We start from the raw sequence: 13831 nt of genomic DNA on the forward strand, positions 1-13831 counted from the left end.
CTATAATGTATATGACATGAACATATGCAAGGGGAAGACTAATGATGGTGATCAGCAGCCTGATGGCCAGCACCCGTTTAGCTGCCGTAGGAATTCATGTGTGAGAGTGAGTGTCACACATATCACATCTTCTTTAACTGTGAAGTGCCATTCCCTGGATGAAACAAAGCAAAGGCTGGATTAGATGGTCACTGTTGTTACAAAACTTAAACCAAAACAAAGTAGCCTTTCTTTTCTTTTCCAGTATTTAAATATCTCATTGTTGAGCAGATTAATGATAAAATCACAGAATCCTACACTGGAAAGGACCTCAAGGATCATCTGGTCCAACCTTTCTTGGCAAAACATGACCCAGACTGGATGTCCCAGCACCTTGTCCAGCTGAACCTTAAAATAATGCTGTTCTGCAGCAGCCAACAGATTATCCTGATGTGCAGCAGCTGAAGATTCAGTCAAGGCTGCTAACTGGGACTTGCTCCCTAAACCTCTGGCCTTCAGTTTAGGTCTTTAGCAACTTGGCTGCATTTCAGTGGGTGTCTTGAGGGACATTGAAAATTCTGATCTCCAGTTTTCTTTTTAGTCTGCAGTCCAAGATGCAGGAAAAGATCCTCCAACAATTTGAAAATGCAGTCTTCATATCACCTCTTCCATGTGTCTGAATGTACTGAAATGTGACTTTAAAATGGCCAGCTTGGAGGTGGTTTTCACGGATTCAGAGAATCAGAGAATGGTTTGGGTAGGGGAGGACTTTAAAGCTCATCCAGTTCCAACACCCCGCCATGGGCAGGGACACCTTCCACTAGAGCAGGTTGCTCCAAGCCCCAACCAACCTGGCCTTGAACACTGCCAGGGATGGGGCAGATAGCTCTAACCATCCGTGACTTCAACATAATGTTGCACTGTGGTGTTTTGCTATGGGATCAGACAAGTTTAAGTTTGGGACTCACAGTAACAGGCAGATTAAAAGCGGCTGCAAGGGCTGGCACCCATAATATGGACACAGATTCCAGCGTCCTCCACTGCGCTGACAATGGAGCTTGTCCAGCTTGATGAGCTGATTCTGGGCACCAAAGTGGTAGGAAACTACTTCAGTAGGGAAAAAAGGAAAGCTTTATGCTGATTTATTACCTTGGAGTGGGTCATTGAGACTCACAGGAGCATGAGAGTTGGCACAAGGAACAAGATGGGATTATATAGCTGGGGACTGGTCAGGGCTGTGGTAATTAGACTGGCTTAAACTGCCACAGAATCACCACTGTGGGTCAGAGCCCCATGGCTGTGGGTGGAGATCCCTTCCTGTGCTCCTCCTCCTCTCACCAACCAGTGCTGTTGACTGAGATGTGCTAGCAGAGCTGCTGCGCTCAGTCACGGTGAGCCAGGACACGTATCCATACAGGAATGCAGCAAACCAAACTGTTTGGGACTGAAGTGGGCCAGGAGACACTAACTCCAGAGGAGGAACATGGCAAGAGGTTTGATGGGCTGGGTACACAGGCTACCAGCAGCAAGTTCTGCTGCACTCACAGTGTTTACAGTATTCAGTCTAGTGTCTACCCTGGAACAGCTTTATCTGTAAAGAATAAAGCATTAAAACCCTAGAGATAACAAAACTTCTTCTTACACGGAAGAAATACCACGTCTCTATTTTAGCAGAGAGGGACACAGCAAAAAGAGATGGCAAGAGCTGGAGCCAGGCAGATTTCACTTGAGAAATAAGGCACAATTGTTCAACTGTGCAAGCGATTAACCAGTGGAACAGGACTACAGGAAGCAGAGGATTTTCCATTTCTTCAAGTCTTCAGCTCAGGACTGGATGCCTTTGTGGAAAATATTTTTAATAAACATGAGATTTTGGGCTCAACACTAACTAACTCAGGAAAAGTCTGTTGTGCTTATTAAGCAGGAGGTCAAGCTGGATGACACAACGCCCCTTGTACTCTTATTAAGTGTAAATGAAACAGCTATTTAATTCCACCATGGAATGGGTTAGGGCAGGCATTCATGTACCTTACTTGCCAGTGGCAGTGTTTAGGATGGATTACTGCAGCTCCTGATGTCCAGGACAGCATCCTGCTGAACCATCCTCTCAGGTCAGTCTGTCTCTGTCTGAAGCCCCTTAGCTATAGCTATCTCCTATTCAGCATTCCTTGTGTCTAATTCAGTTGTTGTATAAAAGCAGAGCTACAGATTATGGGGACAAGTATGCTTTAGTACCAACTGAAAGGTAAGTATAAAAAAGCAAATTTAGTTAAATGCAACAAATACTACATGTAAATGAAGGCTGAGTAACAAGCTTTTCATGCAGTCTTAAAACTACAGTCTTCTCATAATGAAAGCTCACAGGGTTTTTCTCCCCAAAACAATAAAGTAGCTCTTAAAAGAGCATATTCTCTCTATAGGGTCCAAAATCAATGAATCGGCTAGTGAGGAAATCAGCATTATTTCCCTCAGTTTTATGCACGGAAGTGAAAAAGTGAGTTGTCCACAGCTGGTCAGAAACTAGTGAGAGTGACCCTGCTGTCTCTATCTCAGATAATTATCTGACAACATTGCAAGTACACACATACCTTTATTTTCCTACAAGAAAATCAATTTATTTCCTTAAAAGGGTTTTCTGTGGTTGTCTTCTGTCTTGGATGCTCAAGGCCAGATGCCTGTGTGCCACCTGAGGACTGACATGAGGCCACGACTAGGGATGGTCAGCATGTAGCACTCAGACTGTCTGTACACTTGGCTGCACAATTTCAAAGCAGGCTTTCAGCTTGAGGCTGAACTAGAAAATAAGGCTTTCCAGTGCCTAAAGGGGCTACAAGAAACCTGGAGAGGGGCTTTGGACAAGGGCCTGTAGGGGCAGGCCAAGGGGAATGGCTTTAACCTGCCAGAGGGGAGACTGAGATGAGCTCTTAGGCAGAAGCACTTCCCTGTGAGGGTGCTGAGGTGCTGGCACAGGGTGCCCAGAGAAGCTGTGGCTGCCCCATCCCTGGCAGTGTTCAAGGCCAGATTGGACAGGGCTTGGAGCAACCTGGTCCGAGGGACACAGTGGAAGGTGTCCCTGCCTATGGTAGGGGTTAGAACCAGATGATCTTAAAGTTCCCTTCCAACCCAAGCCATTCTATGATTCTATTCCTACCACTGTTTTACGACATGACAACACTGTTCTAATGCGTGAAAGAGTCAAAGCAAGCAGCCAAGCATAGGCCATGGTACACAGGATCTGAAGGCACCACTGTTTTCACAGTCAATTTTTCTCTACCAGCTAACTTTATAAACTACTTCCCAGCAGTAAGCCAAAACACTCACTGTGGAAACACTGACTCTTAAGTTCCTCAAGGATTATCACAAATATGTAGCTACCCTGAGCTCAAATCTTACCTTGGCACTAAGGGTAAAGGAAAGAGGCCAATGAGACTTTCCCATGTGCTGCTGCTATGTAACCTATTTTGTTCCCTACTAATCCCTGTTAATTCTGTGCTTCCTTCTTTTCTGCATCTGGAATATGCCCGTATAGAAGTGAACTCAGGAGGCCATTAGCCTCATTGGCCTTATATAGGATCAGTTGTGCCTAAAATACTCCTGACATTTCTCTAACCTTAAAGTGGCCGTATGCCATCCTCCACAGCAATCTATTACTATTTCTATATGTTTCCTATATATAAACTGAATCTTCTTTACTGTAATTGAAGCCCACTGCTTCCTGTTCTGTAGAATAGAATTTTTTTTCTTCTTTTCAATAGCCATTCATTTTTTTAATGTCTATTATCATCTCTCTTTGTTGTTTAAGGTGAGAATTTCCAGTTTGTTCCAGTTTTCCATTGCAGGTTACTGTTTCAACCCTGTCATCATTGCTGCTGGTTCTTCTCTGGACACTCTCCAGCTGAGTCACATTGTTCTTGAAGTGTAGTGCCTGGGACTGGATGAACAGATGAGACCTTAGCTGCAGTGGTTGACTGTTTTTATCTCTTTTAATCTGTTACAATCCCCTTAGCCTCCTTCCTGAAACTTGGTCCCTACTTGTGTGTTCTCTGTCCCATGCTTCTGCAGTTGAATTATTGCCCATTAAAAGGCTATTTTCAGGCCCTTTTAGAAATATGTGAAGAGCTTTTGGAATTCCAATCCTATACCCCAGTGTATTTTCAGTCCCCTCCCACCTCTTTGTCATTTCCATGTGGAATGTGCCCATTTTCCATTCCAGCAGCTAAATTATTATTGAATAGATTGAAAAAGACTTAACAAGGGAGAGTCCCACTTCGTTGTGCTGCTGTACTAATATAGGATGGCAGCAAGGAATGGTACAAGGCAACTGTGATAGCAGTTAGTGTGTTACTAACTGTGTGTTACTAACTGTGTTAGTCTGGGAGCACCCAATGCAGGATAGAATCCTAGAACCACAGAATGGTTTGGGTTGGAAGACACCAACTTATGTATTCTGTTCCCTACCTTCCCCTTGGCACTTGCTTGTATCCCTGCAACAGCCTTTACTGTCAGAACAACACAACTATTTGTGTAGCCAAGTGGTAAACCTGGCTGAGGGGAAAATAACACAAAGGGAAGAAGTATAGCTCATCTATAGCTCTAGATGCATACCCTGAACTAGGTCACTGTGTAGCTTGTGCCCACATAAAGAGGAGAACAGGACAATGTGGCTGGAAGTGTATGCTCGCAAGGGGTTTAAAAGAAACTCAGCCCTTGCTGCTACTCAGAGGAATGGCCTCATGCCCCTCTCTGCTATTCTCTTCTCTTTGGTACGGGGTGTAGTACCTTAAACTGTTCTTGGCTGGGTTAGTTTTCAGTCTGATTGGATCCCTGATCTAGCTGACCACGTATCTAAACAGCAAGGAACATTGGCTAAAGACAGACGTTAGACACAGGGAAAAGTTCTCTAAACAAGTAGCTTCAGGACTGTCTTTTACCTATCTAAAATGATGTTTTGGCCCAGAAAAGTTTCCTTTACTGTGCCTTCCACCAGATCAGTGTGTGGCAGCATGACTGATAACAAGGACATAGCAGTGTGTCCTGGGGTTGTGGCACCAGGGCCTGAGGTGCCTTCTGTGCTGCTAAAGGCCTCCCATCCACAACTCCAAACCTGCTTTCCACCCCCAGCTCTGCGTCCTCTCCCTCCAGCTGCCTTGGGAATCTTCCCCGGAGCTCCCGGGGCAGTATCTTTCCCTTGTCGTTCCCATGCTGTTTGTCCCATGCTGTTGTTCCCATGACCTTGCACCTGCAAACCCCTGATAGTGTGCTCGGCAGGTTCCCATGGGAAGCGACAGGCACCAGCGTGAGATTCACCCCTTCTTCCCCCCTTTCCCTACCCTTTGCTTGTAGCTTTGTGCTTACATTTTAGGGGGCACAGAGCTTAACAACCATCCTCCATGCAGCACCTGCAACACAAGTGGTTACAACCAATAGCATTTGTGTGGGTCTCAATTAACATATCACTACTATGGGAAAGGCACTACAGGGGGGCTGGAGAGGAGTGAGGATTCCCCTCACTTTTTTCTCAGCTGCCCACTTAAAATAGCTTTTCCTTTGCCTTCCCTTTCTCAGTATCCGGGTTTAATTTATTTTCAGTCTTAGACTCAATGTACGGCCTCAGCTATGAACCCCACTAATAAATCCTGGTGCACGTGTCCTTGTCCTCACACCCCATATGCGACAAGGGAAAGAAATCACCCTGACAGTCCTCTTGCTCGAGCAACAAGACAGACATCTATTGCAGCATCTTACAGACAAGGGTGCAGCTCCACACCATTTAAATTAATGGATTACATGTAATGCGGGGGAGGGAACACATGGCTGAGGCTGGAGGGAGAGTGACAGTGGAATGGCAGCTGCTTGGATTGGGATAGTGTGAAAGCATCCTCTAAGTAGGAAGAAAAGCCATTAATACTCAAAGATTTCCTCTGTGTAGAGGGTTAGCAAGGTTACCTGAACTGGTGTGACCACAGGAACAGTTCAGGACCAGAAAGCTGCTCAGGAACAGAGATAGGTAGGTCCTGGTGAGCAGGGGGAAGAAACGGCAGAGTTGAGAGGTGACAGGACGTAGAAGCTGTTCCAGCAGTGGCTGGTGCGGACTGTTGTCAACTCAGCACCCTGTTACGAGGTTTCACAGTTCCTTTGGAGTTTTTCCAGTACAACTACTGAAAAATTAAACTGAAACATGAGCAGAGAGTATAACCCACTTATTTAAATATAGATTAACCTTTGGTGCCAGGCCATTTTTCCCAGCAAACAAACCCTGCACCACGCAGCAAAAGAAAGACTGAATTAGAAAGCAGAAGTATGTCTCTAAGGCATTTCTAAATCATCAGGTTTTGCTGCAGTTAATCATGGCACTGATGTTTCAGCAGTGAGTAGCTTCTGAAGATGATGCCAACACAGTCATCACAGCTCTGTGTGTTTCAGTGGAAAATATTTGGGGCTAAGCATTGTGTGTGGTTCTTTCAGTAGAAAAATATTTAAGGGTAAGTGTATTTTCATGGTAAATTGCATAGAAAAATGAGGGTGGAGCATGGAAAAAAGAGCAAAAGTTACAAAGAGAAAAAGGCAAAAGCCACGTTTTGCAAAAATTAGTTCAATTATCCGTATATTTTTTGCATTAGCTGCCCCTCTGGTGAGTACTGCTTACAATGTGGTGTAAGGCCTGAGGCTGTACTAATTTCCCCATGGAGCGGCTGTATAACAGGGTTGTTCATCTGAGGGGATGCCCTGGTGCTGAGGAGAGAGCCAGGAACAAGTAGCCTGCTCTAGAGCTCATGAAAGCCAAGGGCTTCCCTTGATGGTCTCGACCCCTTGCTCCTTTCCCAAGCTGAATACAAATCCTTGCAGGGTTCTTTGGGAAGATGTGGAGAAAATCCTAGGGAGGTACCTGCACACACTGCTGTTCGCTGTACAGGCAGGGCACGTGAAACAGTTTGTCTCAATGTTAGTTTCTTATAGTGGCCTTGCAGATCCTTTCCTGACATAGTGACGGTGACATTTCATGACAGATTTAGTACTTCACTATTCCTCCTTCTGGAATGGCCAAAAGGATGGATGTCAGCCAGCCCATAGCATTTAGGACATTTTTAACTGCTGCTGATACTACTCTGACACAGCAGCAGTGGAATTCCCGCTGATGATTGAGCTTATGCTGTTATCTGAGAGACCCTGTAGGGCTGCAGATCCCTCCCATTTCTTCCATAAACTGGGGTGTAAAGTCCCTTTGTAAATATGCTTCAGACACTATAAATGTGCCTGGTTCAGGGAGAGCTGCTTCACACACAGAACAAACTATTCTAGAAGAAAGGTCACTTTAAACTAGACTAAAGGCTCTGTTCACATGAGCTTTGGGTCCATGAGGATTTATTTGGTGACGATATTGGCTTAAGTAATTCTGGCTTGTTTCCTCCCACTTCCCTCTCTTCCCACCAATTGTTCATGTGCCACTCCCTGCACCGCACCAGCAGAACTGTTTGTGTAGCTACATTGTGAACAAACAAGGGAACTGATCTAATACAACTAAGCAAAATGAAGAAGTGTTGTTTGTTTTCCCAGATTCTGTGTGATTCATTATCCACATATATCAATCACTCCTTGATGGAGACCAGGACAGGTGTAAGCAGAAGTTAGATGCATGTGGTGGGATGGGACTGCCTGAGCATCACTGATGCTGACCATGAAACCACAGACTGAGTTTAGGATTTATGGATGGTAACTGCATGTTGTTGCCTTTCTGTCATCTTGGCAGCAAAGTTGTTAAGAGTAGGATAGACAGACACCTCAGGGCATAGAATCATGTCACAGAATGGTTTGGGTTGGAAAGGACCTTAAAGATCACCTAATTCCAACCCTCTGCCACAGGTAGGGATACCTCCTGCTAGAGCAGGTGCTCCAAGCCCTGTCCAACCTGGCCTTGAACACTGCCAGAGATGGGGCAGCCACAGCTTCTCTGGGCACCCTGTGCCAGCACCTCAGCACCCTCACAGGAAAGAGCTTCTGCCTAAGATCTTTCCTAAATTTCCCCTCTGGCAGGTTAAAGGCATTCCCCTTGTCCTGTCCCTACAGGCCCTTGTCCAAAGCCCCTCTCCAGGTTTCTTGTAGCCCCTTTAGGCACTGGAGCTGCTCTAAGGTCTCCCCTTAAGGAGCCTTCTCTTTCCCTTCTTTTTTCTGGAGTTGCTCCAGCCCTTGCAGCATCTCTGTGGCCTCCTCTGGACTTGCTTGAACAGCTCCAAGTCCCTCTTATGCTGTTGCCCCAGAGCTGGATCAGGACTGCAAGGGGGGTCTCCCCAGAGAGCAGCAGAGGGGGAGAATCCCCTCCGTCGACCTGCTGCTCACACTATGGGGGTGCAGCCCAGCACCTGGGGGAGGTTTCTGGGCTCAAGAGCACATAGATTGTTCATGTTTACTCCCAAGTCCTTCTCCAGAGGGCTGCTCTCAATCCAGTCTCTGTAGCTGTGCTTGGGATTGCCTGAGTCAAACTCTTTCACCCCCGAAGACAAACCACAAATGTAAGTGGCACACAGGGAGGCTTCAGGCGAGTGCTGAGATGTAGCTCACCACCACCATCAGGATGAGCACCAGCCTTCCTTTGCACCAGTTCTGGTGGTCATCAGAGAGTTTGCAGAAGTCTGGTCTTGTTTAAGATAAAAGTTCAAATTACTTTGTGCTGGATCACTTTTCTTCTGTAGTAGGGAGCTGAACTGCCTCGTTGGTAGCCTTTTGTAAAGCAGAGCCCATGGAGAACAGCGGAAACAGAACTAGGACCATGGAGAAGATTTGGAAAGGGGTGTGGGTGAGATATCTTCTCTTCAGTAGCACTGTGTCCTTACATCAACTCAGCTGTCTCATCTGATTCAGATACTCTTTTTATTTCCATGCAGGTTGTTAGTGCCAGCAGATGGATAAAATATATGACATTTATCCACATCATCTGGAACTTCTGCAGCAAGATTTAAATGCGTGAGCCATTCCTTGCTTTCAGAGCGTGAGTCAGCTGAAGGTTTGACCCATCAATCTTTCCCAAGCAAGAAGGGAAAAAAGCCTGAAGCCTTTTCTGGCTGTTGCATTCCCATTATGCAAAAGGGATGCTACAGGTTTCTGTGTTTATGCTTTTTCATTGGTTTCTAAATTTTCATGAGGCAAAAAGTGCCGCGTTAGCTGCCTTACTAACTCAACTGGTGCTCAGAGAGCCCAGCTGTGTTTTCAGAGTCTTAACACCAGTAAAACAGCCTCTGTAATTGCAGATTAACTGGCAGGGCTCTCGACAATGCACAGAGCAGAACAGAACCCACCCCAGTTGCCATGGCTGTGTTTTCCCATTCAGCTAATAGAACTTAAGAAATTACTTTTTCCAGTTAATTCAGCAGTTCTGACCTATACACAGAGAAAAGAAATAGTTTCTATATAATATGAAGAAGCACTTTTTATACAGCAGATGCCAGTATCAGGTAATTTAGGGGCAGGGTTATCTCTGTACACAGGCAATATAACTCCTACCTGGGGCAGCAGAACATCAGGGCAGCACAAAGGCCAGGGCCACATTGGAAATGCTGCAGCTCCAAGAAGTCAGACTTGTAGTTGCTCCACTGAGCAAAGGGAGAGGTTTGAGGGCAATACGTACTGCCCGAGAAGACCTCTCCAGGCTTTTCCATGCTTCCTGCAGCAGTGGGAACAAGCAGCTTAGTTTTTCAGCACTCTGCTCCTTGTTCTGTCTGCCTATTAGCTCTCTAGTTCAAGTATTCTCCTCTCCCAACACAGCTCCTTCATCTTTAGGATGGCAAAATCCAGTGTTACCTACACCACTGAGAAACACTGAGCAAACTCTTTAAACCACCTCTAGTTAGAATCATAGAATCATAGAATAGTTAGGGTTGAAAAGGACCTCAAGATCATCTAGTTCCAACCCCCCCGCAATGGGCAGGGACACCTCACACTAAACCATGTCACCCAAGGCTTCATCCAACCTGGCCTTGAACACTGCCAGGGATGGAGCATTCACAACTTCCTTGGGCAACCCATTCCAGTGCCTCACCACCCTAACAGGAAAGAATTTCCTCCTTATATCCAATCTAAACTTCCCCTGTTTAAGTTTTAATCCTTTACCCCTTGTCCTATCGCTACAGTCCCTGACGAAGAGACCCTCCCCAACATCCCTATAGGCCCCCTTCAGGTACTGGAAGGCTGCTATGAGGTCTCCAAGCAGCCTTCTCTTCTCCAGGCTGAACAGCCCCAACTTCCTCAGCCTGTCTTCATACGGGAGGTGCTCCAGTCCCCTGATCATCCTCGTGGCCCTCCTCTGGACTTGTTCCAGCAGTTCCATGTCCTTTTTATGCTGAGGACACCAGAACTGCACACAATACTCCAGGTGAGGTCTCACAAGAGCAGAGTAAAGGGGCAGAATCACCTCTTTCGACCTGCTGGTCACGCTCCTTTTGATGCAGCCCAGGATAAGGTTGGCTTTCTGGGCTGCGAGCGCACAGTGAAGCTGGCTCATGTTCATTTTCTCATCGACCAGCACCCCCAAGTCCTTCTCCGCAGGGTTGCTCTGAATCTCTTCTTTGCCCAGTCTGTAGCTGTGCCTGGGATTGCTCCGACCCAAGTGTAGGACCTTGCACCTGTCATGGTTGAACTTCATAAGGCTGACATCAGCCCACCTTACAAGCATGTCAAGGTCCCTCTGGATGGCATCCCTTCCCTCCAGCATATCAACCCAACCACACAGCTTGGTGTCATCGGCAAACTTGCTGAGGGCGCACTCAATCCCACTGTTCATGTCAGTGATGAAGATGTTGAACAAGACCGGTCCCAACACCAGTCCCTGAGGGACACCACTCGTTACTGGTCTCCAGCCGGACATAGAGCCATTGACCACAACTCTTTGTGTGCAGCCATCCAGACAGTTCTTTATCCACCGAGTGCTCCATCCATCAAATTGATATCTCTCCAATTTAGAGACAAGGATGTTGTGTGGGACAGTGTCAAATGCTTTGCACAAGTCCAGGTAGATGACATCAACTGCTTTACCCTTGTCCATCGGTTCTGTAGCCCCATCATAGAAGGCCACCAAATTGGTCAGGCAGGATTTCCCCTTAGTGAAGCCATGCTGGCTGTCACCAAGCACCTTGTTGTTTTTCATGTGCCTTAGCATGCCTTCCAGGAGAATGTGCTCCAAGATTTTACCAGGCACAGAGGTGAGACTGGGTCTGTAATTCCCTGGGTCATCCATTTTCCCCTTCTTGAAAATGGGGGTTATATTTCCCGTTTTCCTGTCATCAGGAGCTTCACCTGACTGCCATGATTTTTCAAATATGATGGCCAGTGGCTTAGCAACTTCATTCGCCAGCTCCTTCAGGACCTGCGGATGGATTCCATCAGGTCCCACGGACTTGTGTGCGTTCAGATTTTTAAGACGGTCTCGAACCAGATCCTCTCCTACAGTGGACCCAAGGTCTTCATTCTCACAGTCCCTGCGTCTGCCTTCTAAGAACTGGGTGGTGCAGTCAGAGCCTTTGCCAGTGAAGACCGAGACAAAGAAGTCATTCAGAACCTCAGCCTTCTCCAAATCCTGTGTAGCCAGTTCTCCTGAAAGCTTCCTCAGGGGGCCTATGTTGTCCCTAGTCTGTTTTTTGTTTGCTACGTACCTGTAGAATCCCTTCCTATTATCCTTAACATCCCTGGCTAGGTTTAACTCTAACTGGGCCTTAGCCTTCCTAACCGGGTCCCTAGCTTCCCAGACAGCACCCCTGTACTCTACCCAGGCCGCCTGTCCTTGCTTCCATTTTTTATAAGCCTCTTTTTTCCTTTGAATTTTCCTCAGCAGCTCCTTATCCATCCAAGGAGGCCTCCTGGCCCTTCTGCCGCACTTCCTTCTAGTTGGGATGCGGCACTCCTTATGTTCTCTTGGAGAAAAAAGTACTGGGTTATGTGGACCAGCTGACTGCCAGAACCATCACCAGATGGATGCAAGAGGGTGGAGGTCCTGTTTTATATAGAATCCCTGTAGCATATTGAGAAATAAAAAATGCCAGGGGAGACTGTCTTGTTAGACCTGTTGCCAAAAAGAAAGAACTGGTCAAAGATGTGAAGGTGTAGTCTTGGCTGCAGCAAATACAAGACTGTAGAATTGAAAATCTTGAGAGAAATGGGTAAGAAATGCAGTAGAATTACAACTCTGGGCTTCAGAGAAGCAGATTTTGGGTTACTTGGGGATCTTTTTGACAGGATCTAATGGGATACTGCTCTGGAGGTCAGTGGGGCTCAGGGCAACAGGTTGATCTTTAAGGAGAATCTCCTGTAAGAAAAAGAGCAGTCTGTTCTGATGTGCAGAAAATCAAGCAAGTGTGGCAGGAGGCCAGTATGGATGTACAAGGGATTCCCAGCTGAGCTCCAACACGAAAAGGAAGTGTACAGCAAGTAGAAGCACAGATGGGCTGCCCAGGAGGAATACAGAGACATTGCTCAAGCATGCAGGGCTGGTGTTAGGAAAGCCAAAGCTCAGCTGGAGTTGAAACCAGACAGGGAGATGAAGGTTAAGAGGAAAGGCTTCTACAGGTACAGCTGCAGCTAAAGGAAGGCTGAGGAAAATAGGCGCCTGCTGCTCCATGGAGCAGATGACACAAAGGACATAGGAAAGGCTGAGGTACTCAGTAGTCTCTTTGCCATGGTTTTCACTGATACAGTCTGCCTTAGGCCTCCTGGTTCCCCAACCTAGTAGCAGTGTGCAGGACTGAAGCAGTAGCCAGCAGAGCAGTTAGGAAGCACTGACGCCAAAGGGACATGCACAAGTCCACAAGGCCAGATGGCACACAATTGGATGGAGAAGCTGGCCAAGCCCACTTTCCCTCATCTTTGAAAGGTTATGATGATCTGAGGAGGCACACGATGACTGGAGATGATCAAAGATTACACCTGTCTTCAAGGAGGGCAAGGAGAAAGATCCAGGGAATGACACAGCAGTCTGCCTAACCTTAGGCCCTGGGAAGGTGATGGAGCAAATCCTTCCGGAACTCATGTCCAAGCACATGAAGACAGGTAATTGCCAGCATGCATTTACCAGGTCAAATTGATGGTTTGCTCACAGCAGCCTTCAAGTATCTAAAGGTGGCCTACAAGGATGCTGCAGAGAGACTCTTCGTCAGGGTCTGTAGTGACAGGACAAGGGCTGATGGGTTTAAACTAAACCAGGCTGAGTTCAGGTTAGATATAAGGAAGAAGTTCTTTACTGTGAGGGGGATGAGGAGCTGACACAGGTTGCCCAAAGAAGTGGTAAATGCTCCATCCCTGGCAGTGTTCAAGGCCAGGTTGGACAGAGCCTTGGGCAACATGGTTTAGTGTGAGGTGTCCCTGCCCATGGCAGGGGGTTGGAACTAGATGATCTTAAGATCCTTTCTAAACCAAACATTCTGTGATTCTATGATTGTTATCAGGTGAAGGAAGTCCCCTAGCATCCAGAAGATGGGACAAGGCATACATCAATCTGGGCCTGGGAAGTTGGTGATGGAGACAGAATTGGTTGATGCTAGGTGTGGGTATGAAGCCCAGGCTAGCTGAGGCTTTTGCCTTCTGTCTGCTCTGGATGAGTCAGTGAAACGTGGTGGACATGGACATGTCTCCGGCCACCTGGAGGGTGTGAGCTGCAGCTGCAGAATGGAGGGGAGTTGTCTTCAGTAGCTCAAGGGCACCAGTGGGGAGAAGTTAGGGGCTCTCACCACTGAAAATGTGGTGCCTGCCCTTCTTTCAGCACAGTCTGATGCAGTCAGCCTAAAAACATCCTGTCCAGCTTCAAAAACAAGCCTGTGTAATTCCCCACAAACATTCATATCACAACCTCGATCTTGCAGCACAGACCCAGGCA

This window comes from Lathamus discolor, chromosome 4 (assembly GCF_037157495.1).
Source record: "Lathamus discolor isolate bLatDis1 chromosome 4, bLatDis1.hap1, whole genome shotgun sequence".
In the NCBI taxonomy this organism is placed as follows: Eukaryota; Metazoa; Chordata; class Aves; order Psittaciformes; family Psittacidae; genus Lathamus; species Lathamus discolor.